The following is a 14,915-nucleotide window of genomic DNA, read 5'->3' as shown; positions in this document are numbered from 1 at the left end:
TTCATGATCCATATTTCAGAAATGAACTGAATGAATGGTTCTGACTATATGTTTCAACAGTATTTTTTTTTTTTGCTTCTCTGACAAAGGAAGACTGAGAAATCCCTTCCCCCTCCCACCATACACACACACACACACTTTCTTTTAAAAACCGTCATCAAGAAGGAGAACATTCTTTGCTTCCCTCCCTCTACGGTTGAAAATGACATTTATAGGGTCTACAGCGCATGGGGTGCTTCCAAATTCCTTCCCCATATACCCATGCTTGCCAAATAGCTTCAACTTTGTGAAAACATCACATTGTTGGGACAATGCCCAAAATTAATCTTTCCCAAACTTTCAATTGGGGAGGCAAATATGTGGAAAAGTGCTTGGGGCCGTTTGCTGTTCAAAAGACTTCAGCTCTCCCAGCCAGCCCTTCAGTTTCTAAGCCTCTGCCACCGTTTTAGCAGCACGCTTTGCTTTTTTTTGACAGCAGGAATAGCTCTTTGGCCCAATTTCTCCTCTAAACTTTAGCTAAACTTCAAACTCTTCTGCCTTTTTCCGCTCTTTCGCTGAACCTAGTGATCACATGCTGAGTAAATAATCTGTAGACCATGATCCACTGTCCTGGCAGGCTTGTTATCCAGACTCTAAACTCCCCATGTCAGAAACCTGCCTGGTGAGTATTCCCAGGTAGGTCTCCTAACTGCCTCCCCCACTGGATACCCTCCTCAGCGCCTCCTCCTTCTAGAACTCCCTCCTAGCATGTTGGCTATATTTGGAAGAACTAATTGGTGGTTCTGGGGTCTTTGTTAGGAAAAAGTGACACTTTTTTTGAAGTTAATAAAAATCTCTTCAGCCTCAGCCTTTTATCAGATGTAACAAAACATTGTTTGAACAAATACGCTCTCAGTAGTGGTGGCAGTTCCTTTCTGCTTCTCCTAGCCAGCAGCATCTCAGGGAAGAAAATGGCAGGAGAAGTTCCTTAAAGGCATCAAATTAGCTTTTGAACAATGGCAGTTCCTGATACAAAAGTGCTCTACAAATCAATACCTCGATGAAATTAGTTTCCTATTTGACTGCGTCTGTATTTTTGTAATACCTATTTAGCTAATCTATTTCACAGTTGTTCTTAAGCAACTTTTAACGTATGTGTCGATTCTGCAGAAAACTTTTTCCTTATGTTATGGACTCTTTTGGAGGAAAGAGGCATTATTTATTAAAAGTCACAATTAGGAAAACGACTGTAATTATTCAGACATCAACAAAACAAAAATGGAATCCCTTTAGCCTTTTTAAATAGAATTTTCTTGAAAGACAATAAGGGAGAAAGATGACTAGAGCCACCAAAGGGTGGCTGGGAGGGGCCGTTGGTTTCTTCTTTTTTTCATCTTATCAGCCGACCACCCTCAGGACCCCCACGCAAGCTTGAAGCATAACTAAAAATAGAGTGATAACCTTAAGGCTGTTTATAAAGGAATTCTGAACCTACCTGTGCTCTCTAAGCATGCATGGTTCCAATAATACAGAAAAATATAAACGTTTATTCATACAGCTCTATCTACTTTTCAGGGATTTTTTCCCCTAGAAACAGAAGTTTTTTCTTTTTAAAAAATTTAGATAGTTGGTTTTATACAATTGCATAAAATATTAAGTGATCGTTCTTCCTTAACCTAATGAGGTGCCAAATTTAACTCATCAGTATTTGCATAGTCAGAAGTGATACATGAATATATTATATTTAACTGTGTAGGAGAATGTATCAATGTGAAAATTCATGTGTAGTAGAATGTACCCAGTAAAAGTTAGAAATCAATTTTTTTATAAGTTCAAATTGGCATAACTAACTTGACAAACTTAAATAGCAAGCTATTATTAACACCTTTTCCACAGGTGCATCATCATTTATAAAATTTGCAGAACTAAAAGTAATAAAGGTAAAATGAGACTTTATCAAATCCAGAAAATATATGAAAGTAAGGTGCAAAATGAAGTGAGTACTTATTCATTAATTGGACCATTCACTTAAACAAAAATGTATCCAATATCTTTTATGTAGCAGGCACTGATTGTCAAGGTGTAAGTAATATATGAAGGAATACTTTCAATGAGCTTATAGAATTAAAGCACCTCTTAATTAAAAAAATATTTATATATAGTCCAAAGCCAAAGCCAAAATAATCCAATCAACCAGCCAACAAACACAAGTTTTTGAGATATCACCAAGGAAAAGAGAGATGTGATTTTTTTGTTTGGAAAACCTAGCAAGAATTTGGTAAATTGTCCATCTTCTTTTATGGGACTGGACCAAGGCAACATGTTCATAAAGTATATTATAAGATCTAAAACTAAAACAAAACAAACCATGTTTTTCTCCTTAAGACTGAGGAATGAGCAAACATAAAGGGGGAATGCAACTATGGACTAAAGTGGACTTTTTATTACTCTAGTAATGGAAGAACTTGTAACATTGATATGTAGACAGTGGTCACCAGAGGTTCTGAGGGGAGGGAGAGGGAAGAATAAGTATAACGCGGGGCATTTTGAGGTCATTGGAATTGTTCTGAATGCATGGCAATGACGGATACGGGTCAGTATACATTTTGCCAAAACCTGTAAAATTGTGCTATGCAAAATGTAAACCATAACGTAAACTGTAGACCATAGCTAATAGCAATACTTTGATATGTGTTAATCAATTATTACAAATGGACCACACTAACGTAGGATATCGTTAATGAGGAAAAATATGCAGGGGGAGTTTATATTTTTGATGTAACATTTATGTAATCTAAGCTTCTTTAACAATTAAAAAAAAGACACCTTTTCCCTAGTTTGCATAAACAGATGTTAAAACAGAGGTTAAAAAATCTGGTTGATTTTAGTTCAGTTGACTAGAGATCAAGGACTCCTTTTCACATTTGTTTCTAATGGTCAGAAACTTTTGTTTACTTTTTATCATTTCCTCAATAATTTCAAACCAAATTCTCCCTATCCTCATCAGTCTCTTGATTATTCCATACATTAGATATGATATGTTCTGAAGTATCAGAGCATACCACAATATATCCAATGTATATTCTTTGTCATTATTAGACTTTCCTTAGAGAATCAAAATGTAAAATTTATTGCCTTTGTTTTAATTCTTCTGTTTTTGTTGTTGAGGCAAACTAAACATGCTTTATTCATTTTGGAATAATCTAGATGTATAAATATGAAATTGGGAATGACTTAGATCTTGATTTTAAAACAGGTGTTGGCAAACTCCTTCTATAAAAGACTGGACAGCAAATGTTTTAGGCTATGCAGGCCCTGAGTTCTTCTTTCAACTCTTTTTTTTTTTTTTTTTTATTTTTAAATTTTTTTATTTTTTATTGACTTTGTAATAATATTACATTAAAAATATATATGTGAGGTCCCATTCAACCCCACCCCCCCACCCCCCCTCTCCCCCCCCCAACAACACTCGTTCCCATCATCATGACACATCCATTGGATTTGGTAAGTACATCTTTGGGCACCTCTGCACCTCATATACATTGGTTCACATCATGGCCCATACTCTCCTCTATTCCATCATGTAGGCCCTGTGAGGATTTACAGTGTCCGGTGATTACCTCTGAAGCACCATCCAGGGCAGCTCCATGTCCCGAAGACGCCTCCACCTCTCATCTCTTCCTGCCTTTCCCCATACCCTTTGTCCATTATGTCCACTTTTCCCAATCCAATGCCACCTCTTCTATGTGGACACTGGATTGGTTGTGTCCATTGCACCTTTATGTCAAGAGGAGGCTCAGATTCCACCTGGATGCTGGATGCAATCCTCCCATTTTCAGTTGTAATCACTCTAGGCTCCATGGTGTGGTGGTTGTCCTTCTTCACCTCCATCTTAGCTGAGTGTGGTAAGTCCAATAAATCAGATTGTAGGTGCTGGAGTCTGTTGAGGCTCAGGATCTGGCTATCACATTGTCAGTCCAGAGATTCAAATCCCCTAAATATATCTTAAACCCCAACATTAACTGCACCTCCAGCACATTAGCATGAAAGTCTTATGAAGGGAGATCCCATCTGAGTCCAGATTCATCACACATAAACACCATTTCCAAAGAGGGGCCATCTGCCCTGGTAGTTAACCCCATTGGCCATGACCATAACTCCCATGGGTCTCTTTAGCCCTCAAAGGAACCAATATCTGGGGGTTGTATCTGCTTTATCTGTCTCTCTGACTCTGCTCAGTTGTGCATGAGGGCAAACCTTCTGCCAGCCTCCAGACTCTTTTTTAGAAACTCGTAGCCATATAAACTCATTTCTCCTTTCCATTTCCCCCTTACTTTAGGTCAAACAGCATTTTAAAGTCATGGTATTTTATGTAGACATGGATATTCTGCTGATCCGCATTGAACCTTCCGTATAAGGTCATTTTCCAGTTGCATCATCAGTTGGTAGTTGATAGTGGTCCCTCGTTGCCAGGGAGGCTCATCCCCGGGTGTCATGTCCCACGCTGGGGGGAAGGCATTGCATTTACATGCTGAGTTTGGCTTCGAGACTGGCCACATTTGAGTAACATGAAGGCTGACAGAAGGAAATTCCCAGGCACAAAGTTGCTCTAGGCCTTGTTATTATTTTGGGTTTATCAGCTCACAAGCATAGTCATTAGTATCAGGGGCTCACTGTTGAACCCTCACTCCCTCCCGGTCCCCACCACTGTACCTGGGAGACTGTCGCTGCTCCCCTAGGGACCACGACAGAGCACCACTGGCCGGGAACCCAGTACCCCCCCTACTGTGGTTTTTAATTGTTGCCACTATGAGTATATCCAAACATTACCATGCACCCTGGACATATGTTCTGTACAGCTCCCTGTCAGTCATATATCATCTGTCATTGGTATCCCATACCAGTATCCCTCCATTGCCATTGTTGAAACACTCTGTGATCCAGAACTCCCCGAAATTTGAAGCCCAATATAATGTCATGGTCCCTTACTAGGGAATGGCATATAGCGATGAGTTTAAAGGATAGATAAAGAACTTGGATAAAGTTAGATAAAGAACTTAGATAAAGAATGTTGACTTGAAAAAATTCCACATCCTATTTTTTTCTTTTTCTTTTTTTTTTTTTCCCCCCCCCCCCCCTAATTATTCAGCTTTTCTTCACAGGAGTCCTAGACCACAGCAATGTATATATATAATATACAGCACTCCCACACATCCACCAGAAAACCTTTTCCCTTCCACAGTGATACTCTTACGCCCTATTCATATCATATTTACTTAAAGTGATGTACAGAGTCTGAGACATTAGCTTTCTAACAAGGTGACATCTGTGTTTACATTATGGTGCATACTTTAGGATACACAGTTCTTTACATTTTTAGTTATCCTATGTTTTACATTATGGTTTACATTATCAGTCTGTCATCTCCTATATGTTATGGTGTAATATTACATGTTTTATATCCATCCTTGTGTACTCTCAAGAAACTCCTCTCTTACCCCCCATTTACTTTGGTTCCACACATTTAACGTCCATTTTCCCTTCCACCTTGGTGCCCTCAGTGATAGCCAACCTCCGTTTCCTGAGGAGCCACTTCCAGAGATAGATGGAATAGTGTTCAGGGCCTAACTTGCTCAACTGCCCCAATGCCCTGGGAGCCACTCTTTCTCTCGAGGGATACAGTTCCCTCTATTGGATGGCATTAGTCCTCCCCAGGATGTGGGTCCACCCCCACTCTCACTACTTGGGTTTCTACCCCATGGTGTCACCCACTCTGGCAGAATGAGCATTTAGACATTCCCCAGGAGCCCGTCCTGCATCAGACCCTCCCCTCCGAGCATTCTAAACAGGTAACCCTCTTTATTATATTTTGATATGATTTTCTCGGCATTTTACTCTCCACCAACACCTGACCCTCTCCTGTGTTCGTATGCTACCCCTCCCTCCCCCCACTTTTGGGCAACGTTACCCACCCGTCCCTCCCCAGCCACCCTCAAACCCGCAAAGCCCCAAGCAAAGGCAACCCCTTGCCCCCCTTTTATCTCTTCTTTGTGTTCATACTTACCACCATCTCGTCTTAAATTCCACCCCTGCAGACATCAGCTCATATCCTTCCTCCACCCTCCGATTTCCTGCAAGCCTATCGTTCAGTCTCTTGCTATCTAGGGCAGCTTGTTTATTTCATATCATTGAGGTCATGTAGTATTTGTCCTTCAATGTCTGGGTTGCTTCACTCAACATAAGGTTCTCAAGATTCATCCATGTTATCACATGTGTTTGTAGTGTGTTTGTTCTTACAGCCGAGTAGTATTCCATTGTGTGTATATACCACATTTTATTGATCCACTCGTCTGTTGATGGGCATTTGGGTTGATTCCAACTTTTGGCAATAGTGAACAATGCTGCTATGAACATTGGTGTACATATATTGGTTTGTGTTCTTGTTTTCAGTTCTGCTGGGTATATTCCCAGCAGTGGTATTGCTGGGTCATATGGCAAATCTATGGCTAGTTTTTTGAGAAACCGCCATACTGTTCTCCAGAATGGTTGGATCCTTCTGCATTCCCACCAGCAGTGGATGAGTGTTCCCCTTCCTTCACATCCTCTCCAGCACTTGTATTCTTCTGTTTTTTTCATAGCTGCCAATCTTATGGGTGTAAGATGGTATCTCATTGTGGTTTTGATTTGCATTTCCCTGATAGCTAGAGATTTGGAACATTTTTTCATGTGATTTCTTGCCATTTGTATTTCTTCTTCGGAGAAGTGTCTGTTTAAGTCTTTTTCCCATTTTTTAAATGGATTGTTTATCTTTTTATTTTCAAGATGTAGGAGTTCTTTATATATGCAAGTTATAAGTTTCTTATCAGATATATGATTGCCAAATATTTTCTCCCACTGTGTGGGCTCCCTTTTTACTTTCTTGACAAACTCCTTTGAGGTGCAGAAGGCTTTAATTTTGAGGAAGTCCCATTTATCTATTAGTTCTTTTGCTGCTCGTGCTTTTGGTGAGATATTCATAAATCCATTACCTATTACAAGGTCCTGTAGATGTTTCCCTACACTGCTTTCTAAGGTTTTTATGGTCTTGGCTTTTATATTTAGGTCTTTGATCCATCTTGAGTTGATCTTTGTATAAGGTGTGAGATGGTAATCCTCTTTCATTCTTCTACATATGGCTATCCAGTTCTCCAGACACCATTTGTTGAATAGGCCACTCTCTCCCAGTTGAGAGGGTTTGGTGGCTTTATCGAATATTATGTGGTTGTATATGTGAGGTTCTATATCAGAGCTTTCAATTCGATTCCATTGGTCTATATGTCTCTCCTTATGCCAATACCATGCTGTTTTCACCACCGTAGCTTTATAGTATGTTTTGAAGTCAGGTAGTGTGATTCCTCCAATTTCGTTTTTCTTTTTCAGTATGTCTTTGGCTATTCGGGGTCTCTTTCCTTTCCAAATAAATTTCATAGTTAGTTTTTCTAGTTCCTTAAAGAAGGCTGCATTGATTTTTATTGGGATTGCATTGAAAGTGTAGATCAATTTTGGTAGGATAGACATCTTAATAATGTTCAGTCTTCCTATCCATGAACAAGGAATAGTCTTCCATTTATTTAGGTCTTCTTTGATTTCCTTGAACAATCTTGTATAGTTCTCAGTGTATAAGTTCTTTACCTCTTTAGTTAAATTTATTCCTAAGTATTTGATTTTTTTATTTACTATTGTGAATGGTATTTGTTTCTTGATTTCCTCCTGATCTTGCTCATTATTGGTGTACAGAAATGCTACTGATTTTTGCGCATTGATCTTATAACCTGCGACTTTACTAAACTCATTTATGAGTTCTAGAATCTTCGTTGTAGATCTCTCAGGGTTTTCTATGTATAGGATCATGTCATCTGCAAATAATGAAATTTTGACTTCTTCCTTTCCAATTTGAATGCCTTTTATTTCTGGTTCTTGCCTCAGTGCTCGAGCAAGTACTTCTAAGACAATGTTAAATAGGAGCGGCAACAGTGGGCATCCTTGTCTTGTTCCTGAGTTTAGAGGGAAGGAGTCTAGGATTTCTCCATTGTAAACAATATTGGCTTTAGGTTTTTCATATATACTCTTTATCATGTTCAAAAAATTTCCTTGTATTCCAATCATTTGGAGTGTTTTTATCAAGAAAGGGTGCTGTATTTTGTCAAATGCTTTTTCTGCATCAATAGATATAATCATGTGATTTTTTTCCTTCAATCTGTTTATATGGTGTATTACGTTGATTGATTTTCTTATGTTGAACCATCCTTGCATACCTGGGATGAATCCCACTTGGTCGTGGTGTATAATTCGTTTAATGTGTTGTTGAATACGATTAGCAAGTATTTTGTTAAGTATTTTTGCATCTAGGTTCATTAGAGAAATTGGTCTGTAATTTTCCTTTCTTGTGATGTCTTTGTTTGGCTTTGGTACTAGGGTAATGTTGGCATCATAGAAGGAGTTGGGTAATGTTCTTTCTGTTTCGATGGTTTGGAATAGTTTCAGCAGGATTGGTGTCAGTTCTTTCCGGAATGTTTTATAGAATTCACCTGTGAAGCCATCTGGCCCTGGGCTCTTCTTAGTTGGGAGATTTTTAATAACTGATTCTATCTCTCTGCTTGTGATTGGTTTGTTAAGATCATCAATTTCTTCTTTTGTCAATATGGGCTGTTTATGTGTTTCTAGGAATTTGTCCATTTCCTCTAGATTGTCATTTTTGTTGGAATATAGTTTTTCAAAATATCCTCTTATGATAGTCTTTATTTCTGTGGGGTCAGTGGTGATATCGCCTTTCTCATTTCTTATTTTGTGTATTTGCATCTTCTCTCTTTTTTTCTTTGTTAGTGTCGCTAAAGGTTTGTCAATTTTGTTAATCTTCTCAAAAAACCAGCTCTTGGTCTTGTTTATCTGTTCAAGTGCTTTCTTATTTTCTATTTCCTTTAGTTCTGCTCTTATCTTTGTTATTTCCTTCCTTCTTCTTCCTGTTGGGTTACTTTGTTGTTGTTTTTCTAATTCCTTCAAATGTGCAGTTAGTTCTTCAATTTTTGCTCTTTCTTCTTTTTTGATATATGAATTTATGGCTATAAACTTCCCTCTCAGTACTGCTTTTGCTGCATCCCATAAATTTTGGTATGTTGTGTTATCATTATCATTTGTTTCAAGGTAGTCATTGATTTCTTTTGAGATTTCCTCTTTGACCCGCTGTTTTTCTAAGAGTGTGTTGTTTAATTTCCAAATCGTGGTGTGAAATCTGGGCTTCTTTCCCTTGCAAATCTCCAGCTTGACTCCACTGTGGTCAGAGATAATGTTTTGTATGATTTCAATCTTTCTGAATTCGTTCAGCCTTTCTTTGTGGCCTAGCATATGATCTATCTTGGAGAATGATCCATGTGCGCTTGAGAAAAATGTATATCCTGCTGTGTTTGGGTGTAGCGATCTATATATGTCTATTAGATCGAGCTCCTCTAATATACTATTCAGATGTTTTGTTTCTTTGGTGATTCTCTTTTGAGATGTTCTGTCCAGAATTGATAGTGGTGTATTAAAATCCCCCACTATAATTGTAGATGTATCTATTCTTTCACTTAGTTTTTCCAGCGTTTGCCTGACGTATTTAGAGGCACCCTTGTTAGGGGCATAGATATTTATGATTGTTCGATCTTCTTGACAGATTTTCCCTTTGACTAAAATGTAGTATCCTTCTTTGTCTCTCACAATTGTTTCACATTTAAAGTCTATTTTGTCTGATATTAATATAGCTACTCCTGCCTTTTTTTGGTTATTGTTAGCTTGTATGATTGTTTTCCAGCCTTTCACTTTCAATCTCCATGCGTCTCTGGGTCTAAGATGTGTCTCTTGTAGACAGCATATGGATGGGTCATATTTCCTTATCCAGTGTCCCAGTCTGAATCTTTTGATAGGTGAGTTTAATCCATTGACATTCAGTGTTATTACTATCAAGGAATTATTTGTGTTAGCCATATTTTGATTGGATTTGTGTTTGTCATATTTTGTTTGTATATTTTTTTTTTGTCTTTTTTGTTGTTGTTGTTGGTCTTATACTCTCCTCCAACTTTGCCTTTCCTGTTTTTTCCTTTCTTCCTGCAGAACTCCCTTTAGAATTTCTTGAAGGGGAGGTTTCTTGTTGGTATACTCTTTCAGTTTCTGTTTGTCTGCGAATATTTTGAACTCTCCATCATGTTTGAATGCTAGTTTAGCTGGATAGAGTATTCTTGGTTGGAAATTTTTTTCCTTTAGTACCTTGACTATATCATACCACTGTCTTCTTGCCTCCATGGTTTCAGAAGAGAAATCAGCACTTAATCTAATTGAGCTTCCCTTGTATGTGATGGTTTTCTTTTCTCTTGCTGCTTTTAGGATTTTCTCTTTGTCTTGAGCATTGGATAATTTGACAAGTATATGTCTTGGGGTGGGCCTGTTGGGGTTTATGACTTGTGGAGTGCGCTGTGCTTCTTGGATATGTACATCTGTCTCTTTCAGTAGATTTGGGAAGTTTTCAGCCATTATTTCCTGCAACACTCTTTCTGACCCCTTTCCCTTCTCTTCACCTTCTGGAATGCCTATAATACGTATGTTTGAGCGTTTTGCATTGTCATTCAGGTCCCTAAATCCTAATTGGATTTTTTCTATCTTCTTATTGACCCCTTCTACTATCTGTTTGATTTCTGATGTACTGTCTTCCACATCACTAATTCTCTGCTCTGTCTCTTCTAGTCTGCTGATATTTGCTGCAAGTGTATTTTTGATTTCTTGAACTGTGGTGTTCATTCCCATCATATCTGTTATGTTTTTGCGTATGTCTGCAATTTCCCCTCCAAGTGATGTCTTCATGTTGTTAACCTCTTTCATTACTGCATCAAATTTGTCGGTGATAAATGTTCTGAGATCTTTCATTGCTTGTGCCAAGTTTTGCTCCCCTTCGTGATTATTGGTTTGTTGATTGGATTCAGCCATGTTTTCCTGATTATTGGTTTGGTTCGTAGATTTTTGTTGCTTTCTGGTCATCTCTTTATTTTGACGAATTTAATCAGTTCCTTAGCTTCTTTGTCTGCTCTTGGAGGTTAATTAGTTGTTATTTTTGCACAGGTGTTATATCTTCTCTTTGTCACTTTTTTCTTCTTATTCTAGTTACTTGTTGTTGGTTAAGTTCACTTTAGAGGAAAGTATTAGTGTTGGGGAAAGGCAATTGTGTAAGCAAGGGAAAAGTGTAAAGTTGTATTGGTGATGTATGTTAATAAAGCAGGAATATGAGATCTGGAAGGATGGAGGTTAGATTCATGTAGATTGTATAGGGTTATAGCTGTAGGTAGAGTACCTTTTATGAAGTTGATGACTGAATTTGGGAGGAATATGGTATGAACTACACAGCTATTGTTTTCATGAGAGAGGGAAAAAGAAAAGAAAGGTAATAGTTTCAAGAGTGGATAATAGACAGAAAACAGAACAAAGGTATTAGAAATTAAGAGTTAGACACTTTGTGGATCAAAGAACGGGAGGTGGGGGGTGGAATATAGGAGAGACAGTAGATGATAGTGGATATCAAGATGCAGGGGAAGGGGGATAGTGTAGGTAGCCTAAATCAGTTCACACAGAAATGAGGCAGTGGAGGATGGGAAAACCCAGCAAATGTGAGGTGTTCCCTGTAGCACCTATTGTATACTTGAATTAAAGTAAAAATAAGTGGAAGATGAGGGACAAGAGGGAAAGAGAAAACCGAAAAAAAAAAAAAAAAAAAAAAAAAACACAAACTAATTATAATAAAGAAAAAAGAAAGGCAAGAAGAAAGGAAGAAAGAAAAAGAGGATGGGCAAACGGTGGGGAACGGATAGGGAGAAGAGAGATACAGGTACACACGTGTCACAATTGCAACACTATCTAAAACAACAACTTCCCCCCGCTTTGCCCTAAAACCCCCCCGTCTGTCTGCCCAAATGGGTCTGCAAGCACCTCCCTTCCCACAAACCCCCAATAGGCCGCCCAGGGCCCACGAACTCCCCAGTACTGCAGATGCTCAAAAAAAAAAAAAAAAAAAAAAAAAAAAAAGAAACAAAAACAAAAAAACAAAAAAAAAAAACAAAAAACAAAGAAAAAACAGAAACCCCTCCGCAGGCCCGGCTCCGCCCGCCGCGGAGGCTTGGACCGGCTCTGCCCGGCTCCTCACGCCGCCTTGGCCTGGCCTGGCTCCGCCCAGCTCCGCTCGCTACAGCGGCCCAGCCGGCTCCGGCATCCACCTCCCGCCACCGCGGCCTGGACCGGCCCTGCCCGGCTCCATACCCGCCGCGGCCTGACCCGGGCCCGCCCGGCTCCAAACGCTACCGCGGCCCGCAGCCGGGGCCTGAACCGGCCCCGCCCGGCTCCAAACGCTGCCGCGGCCCGCAGCCGGGGCCTGCACCGGCCCCGCCCGGCTCCAAGCGCTGCCGCGGCCCGCAGCCGGGGCCTGCACCGGCCCCGCCCGGCTCCAAGCGCTGCCGCGGCCCGGCCCGGCCTGGCTCAGCCCCACCGAGCGGGGCTAGATGCCTTGTCTCCGCCTACCCAAGAAGGGAATCCTCTACAGGTAGCTGGGATCTCCGTGTATATTTCACAGACGAATCCTCTCTGTTACCTTCCCTCCAAATCGATGTCCAGACACCTCCGGACCAGCAAAAATCCCGAAACAATCCGGTCCCAAAGAGTCTCCAACGCCGCCCAGCCGATTCCCTGCAGAAGACTCTAACAGGGATGTTCACTCAGCCGCCATCTTGCCCCCTCTCCTTCTTTCAACTCTTTAATTCTGCTTTTGTAGTGAGACAGCTACCACTGACAATATATAAATGAACAGGCATGGATGTGTTCTAATAAAACTTTATTTTCAAAAACAGTTGAGTGGGTAGGTACTTATATTGACAATGTTTTTGATGAATCATTACTTCTAAGACTGAGATCCATTAATGGTTTGGAAAAACCAATAAGCTACTTACTCCCAAACTCTTTTCTTGGGGTGGGGTGGGGAGGTAGATTGCATCATTCTCTCCCTTCTATTTCATTACCAGATACGATTTTTTTGTGTGGTCCTTATAGTTTCAAATATAGAATTATAGACTGCCAAAGCATCAGGGTTCCCCTACATCAGTGATTGCTTCAATCCTTTTTCTTGTCATGGCATGTATAGAAAAGAATATTTGTATAATACATTTGGGTAGTGATGGATGAGGAAATCATCCTAGAGCATTAGACTTCCAGGTCCCTTCCGCTATCCTCAGGATGCTCACACATATAGGAATTGCTCTGCTGGAACACACAGGTTAAAAATTTCACCCTAGTTGTTTTGTTTTTTTTTTTAAAGAATTCTTATTGATATGTATTCATATAACATGCAATCTATGCACAATGTACATTTAATGGCTTTTGGTATAATCACAGAATTCATCACCACAATCAATATTAGAGCATTTTCATTACTCCCCACCCCTTAGTCGTCACCACTTAATTGCTCTATCCTTGCCTGCCATTCATACCCACTAATCTAATTAGATCTCTATAACTTTATTCATGTGTACACTTTATATAAATGGAGTCAAACAATATGTAGTGCTTTCTGTCTGGTTCTCTCATTTACGATATGTCTCTCTTTTTTTTACAATTAATGAAAAATATTCATATGTTACTAGTCACTACAGTCCATAGTTTGCTTTAGGTACATTTTAGCACTTGCCATTTCAATTCTGCTCTTGTATACCTCCAAAATATTTTTAATCTCATCCATTGTGTCTTTCATTCCCATAAGATGTTACTTTCCGTTGCAAGCTTTCAAATTCTTCTTTATGCTCACCCAGTGTCTTCTTAATATTCTTTATCTCTTTAGCCATACTTTTCTTCAACTGCTTGAATTGATTCAGGAGATTTGCTTGAACGTCAAAAATTACTTGTTTTAAATCCTGTGTCTCACCAGGATTTTTAATTTTTTTCCTTTGGCTGGGCCATGTTGCCCAACGTTTTTAGTGTGACTTAAAATTTTTTGCTGATGTCTAGGTATCTGATTATGTTAGTGAGTTTGCTCTGATGTTCAATGACTCTCTATTGCCTAAGATTTTATATTTTATTGTTTCTATTTGATAGCTCTTTGATTCTTGATTCAACTTATTCTAGATCTTTAAAATAGCCTGTGTTTGGTATGGAAAGAAGGGACTCAGTAATGGGGCACAGACTGCATCCAGGGGGCCTGGGACTAGATACAGGAAAGATGCCTAAAATCTTTTTTTTCTCTTCACTTTTCCAGTCTGCCAACAGATGAGGCACTTTGGAAAACCTTTCCACAGAGGTCTGTGTTCTCTCCTCCACCAGGCTGTGTTTCCAGGCTGGTTAGAACTGCGATCCAAAGTCAGGCCTTGCTGTTCAAACTCCCTGAGTAGTGAGTCCACACTCAGCCCTCCACCACACCCTCCTTCGTGCCAGGGAGGAAAATGTCTGCTTCCCTCTCAGTCAGGGGCAGTTACTGTGGGTTTTACCAAGGCTGTTCACCTCGAGGGTAGGGGATGGGTGCTGTTTCCTGATAGCAGGCGATTAACTCACAGTTTTCGCTTACGCCTCTTCCTGTCTCACTTCCACTACCACCTGGACAATGTGTGGCACTTCTCTGGTCTTTAGGACCCCAAAGAGGTGTTTCTGACAACTTCTACCTTTCCCCTGCCATTTGTGTTAGAGAGGTGTGCCCTGCCAATCTACTCTACTGCCAACTTGCTGGAACTCCTGTTAGTTGTTTCAAATTGGAAATATTTTTTGGCAGGGGCTAGAAAAAGCATTGGCAATTTTTATTATGCCCTTTAAATGCTACAAATTCTTACTGGATTCCAACTTCCTCCCAATCCTTCATAGTCTTGAGTTCCATTAACCTACGCAGAAAAATAAGAAAAATAAAAATT

General features: G+C 39.7%; 1 long non-coding RNA gene across 3 annotated transcripts in view; it reads left to right on the top strand.

Annotated features, from left to right (window-relative positions):
* Nucleotides 1-456: 456 nt before the first annotated feature.
* The window catches only part of LOC131280067 (uncharacterized), a 96,003-nt gene continuing 81,544 nt past the window's right edge, over nucleotides 457-14,915 (top strand). For 2 of the 3 annotated variants that reach the window (XR_009187650.2, XR_011648819.1), the window contains exon 1: nucleotides 457-675. This is a non-coding gene — a long non-coding RNA (uncharacterized lncRNA). The remainder of the gene's footprint in view (nucleotides 676-14,915) is intronic. The other variant, XR_011648828.1, reaches the window with a different exon arrangement.

The sequence above is a fragment of the Dasypus novemcinctus genome, chromosome 1 (genome assembly GCF_030445035.2).
Source record: "Dasypus novemcinctus isolate mDasNov1 chromosome 1, mDasNov1.1.hap2, whole genome shotgun sequence".
Lineage (NCBI taxonomy): Eukaryota > Metazoa > Chordata > Mammalia > Cingulata > Dasypodidae > Dasypus > Dasypus novemcinctus.
This window is presented reverse-complemented; position numbering and strand designations above follow the sequence as displayed.